We start from the raw sequence: 3,544 nt of genomic DNA on the forward strand, positions 1-3,544 counted from the left end.
TGGCCATTACGAACATGGTATATATTCTGCTTCTACTTGAAGGGCTTGAGCGAGTTTCCTCATCTGTAGAATAGAGATGATATTCCCTACCCATTTTAGAGATGATGAAGGGTAGGGAGTGGATTGAAAACAGCCTATAACCCAGGAAGCATTAGGCTTTTTTGGTTTGGGGGGTTTTCAGCAATACTTAAGATAGGTGTCATTTTTATTTTACCAATCTTTTCTTCTGCTTAGGGGACAAAGGAGCAATACAACAGACAAAACCTGAGTGCCAGTAAGCTTGTAGACAGGCACAGTGCTTGGGTTTATGGTAAAACACACAGAAGTTCCCAGTTTGGTGCAATTAAAAACACTCTTCTTATTTCTGCCTCAATTTATTTTTTGTGATTGCAAATAATGCTGCAATAAACATAGGGATACATATATCTTTGCAAACTAATGTTGTTTTATTGTTTTATTTGCTTAAATACCCAATAGTGATCATTGGATCATGTGGTGGTTCTATTTTTAACTTTTTGAGGAACCTCCATACTGTCTTCCACAGGGGCTGCACCCTTTTGCATTCACACCAACAGCGCACAAGGGGTTCCTTTATCTCCACATCCTTACCAACACTTGTTGGTCCTTGTGTTTTTTATTTTAGCCATTCTGACGGGTGTGAGATGATATCTTATTGTGGTTTTGATTTGCATTTTCCTGCTGATGAGTGATGCTGAGCACCTTTTCATGTGTCTATTGGCCATCTGGATGTCTTCTTTGGAAAAATGTCTGTTCAGTACACAGAAGATTAGCATGGCCCCTGTGCAAGGATGACATGCAAATCTGTGAAGCACTCCTTATTTTTGGTTAGTTTAAAAGGGGGGAGGGGAGGTGGGAGGGGCAGGGAGAGAGAGAGAATCTTAAGCAGGCTCCATACCCAGTGCAGAGCCCAACGCTTGATCTCAGGGCCCTGAGATCCTGACTTGAGCCAAAATCAAGAGTCAGAGGCTTCACCGACTGAAGTATTTAATATTTTTTTTAAAAGAAGAAAAAAATCTATTCAAATCCTCTGCCCATTTTTTAATTGGTTTATTTGTTTTTTGTTGTTGAGTTGTATACGTTCTTTATATATTTTAAATATTGACCCCTTATCAGATATGTCATTTGCAAATATCTTCTCCTATTTCATAGGTTATCTTTTTTTGTTGTTGTTGATGGTTTCCTTTGCTGTGCAGAAGGTTTTTATTTTGGTGTAGTCCAATAGTTTAATTTTCCTTTTGTTTCCCTTGCCTGAGGAGATACATCTAGATGAATGTTTCTATGGCTGATGTCAAAGAAATTACCTCCTATGTTTTCTTCTAGGAACTTTATGGTTTCAGGTCTCCTATTTAGCTCTTTAATCTGTTTTGAGTTTCTTTTTGTGTGTGGTATTATGGTCCAGTTTCATTCTTTTGCAAGTAGTTGTCCCGTTTTCCCAACACCACTTGTTGAAGAGACTGTCATTTCCCCATTGTATATTCTTGCCTCTTTTGTCATAGATTAATTGACCTATAAATGTGGGTTTATTTCTGTGTTCTCAATTCTATTCCATTGATCTTACTTTTGTGCCAGTACCATGCTGTTTTGATTATTATAGCTTTGTAGTATATCTTATAATCTGGGAGGGTGGTATGTCCAGCTTTGTTCTTTCTCAAGGTTGCTTTGGCTATTAAGGGTCATGTATGGTTTCATACAAATTTTAGTATTATTTGATCTACTTCTGTGGAAAATGTTGTTAGTGTTTTTGAGAGGAATTGCATTAAATCTGTAGATTGTTTTGGGTAGTATGGACATTTTAACAATATTGGTTCTTCCAACCCATGAGCATGGACTACCTTTCCGTTTGTTTGTGTCGTCTTCAATTCCTTCCATTAATGTTTTATAGTTTTTGGAGTACAGATATCTTACCTCCTTTGTTAAGTTTATTCCTATGTATCTTATTATTTTTGGTACAATTGTAAATGGGATTATTTTCTTAATTTCTTTTCCTGCTATCTCATTACTAGTATATAGATTTCTCTAAATTAATTTCATGTCCTGTGATTCCACTGAATTCTTATTCCTATTTCTGCTCTTCTGATAGGGATTATGGCAGAATTGTTCCTCCACCCCTAATGATGTTTATGTCCCCATCTCTGGAACCTGGGTGTATATTGCCTTACATGGCAAAGGAGAATTAAGGCTGCAGATGGAACTGAGGTTGTTCATCAGCTGACCTTAAAACAGAAAGATTGTCCTGAATTATCCAGCTGGCCCACAGTAATCATGTGAGTTATCAAATTTGGAAGAGGGAGGGCAGCCCGGGGGGCTCAGCGGTTTAGCGCCACCTTTGGTCCAGGGCATGATCCTGGAGATCCGGGATCGAGTCCCACATCGGGCTCCCTGCATCGAACTGCTTCTCCCTCTGCCTGTGTCTCTGCTTCTCTCTCTCTATGTATCTCATAAATAAATAAATAAATAAATAAATAAATAAATAAATAAATAAATAAAATTTTTTTACAGATTGGAAGAGGGAGGCAGAAGAGGAGGTCAGAGTTCCAGGACTCAATCCACCATTGTTGGCATTGAACATCACGCACCAAGGGATGTAGGCAGCTTCTGGAAACTGGAAAAGACAAGGAAATAGATTATTTCCTGCAGTGTCCAGAAAGGAACACAGCCTTGGTGATACCCACATTTAGCCCAATGACACTTCTGACCTCCAGAATGTGAGGTAATAATTTTTCACCAAGTATATGGAAATTCGTTACAGCAACCAAGGAAAACTGATACAGAAATTAAATCATGTAAGTTCCTTGGAGCAGTAGGATGGTAAAATTGGTTGACTTTCCCCTATGCCAGTCTCTTAACTAGTTTGCCAACTTACCTATATGATTGCTCCTCTCCAGGAGTATCTATAGGATACCCACTAAGCTTCTTTTCAGAGGGTTATAAAAATGCACCCATTTAGAAAATAAGAGATCTGCAATGTCTTAATCCTGAGTTCAACTCTAGAGGAAATTGTTACTGTTTCACACGCATAACTCTATCGAACTCCATTCTGAGGATGGGAATGGGAGGGAGGGGTACAGTCTTTTACCATACTCCCAAGTGAGAGTTCTCCATAGGTGGTCTTTGCTTTTTTTTTTCTTCTTCTTCTTCTTTTTTTAAAATTTTTTTAATTTTATTTTTAATTTATTTTTTTTTTAATTTTTTTTAATTTATTTATGATAGTCACAGAGAGATAGAGAGAGGCAGAGACAGAGGCAGAGGGAGAAGCAGGCTCCATGCACCGGGAGCCCGACGTGGGATTCGATCCCGGGTCTCCAGGATCGTGCCCTGGGCCAAAGGCAAGCGCCAAACCGCTGCGCCACCCGGGGATCCCTATTTTTAATTTATTTTTGATTGGAGTTCAATTTGCCAACATATAGCATAACACCCAGTGCTCATTCCATCAAGTGCCCCCCTCAGTGCCCATCACCCAGTCACCCCACCCCCCACCCACATCCCTTTCTACCACCCCTTGTTCATTTCCCAGAGTTAGGAG

At 39.3% G+C, this 3,544-nt stretch overlaps 1 pseudogene; it reads left to right on the plus strand.

Annotated features, from left to right (window-relative positions):
• The first annotated feature begins 749 nt into the window (after positions 1-749).
• Positions 750-844, plus strand: LOC129503241 (U6 spliceosomal RNA; annotated as a pseudogene).
• The last annotated feature ends 2,700 nt before the right edge of the window (positions 845-3,544 follow it).

This window comes from Nyctereutes procyonoides, unplaced genomic scaffold (genome assembly GCF_905146905.1).
Source record: "Nyctereutes procyonoides isolate TBG_1078 unplaced genomic scaffold, NYPRO_anot_genome, whole genome shotgun sequence".
NCBI classification, from domain to species: domain Eukaryota; kingdom Metazoa; phylum Chordata; class Mammalia; order Carnivora; family Canidae; genus Nyctereutes; species Nyctereutes procyonoides.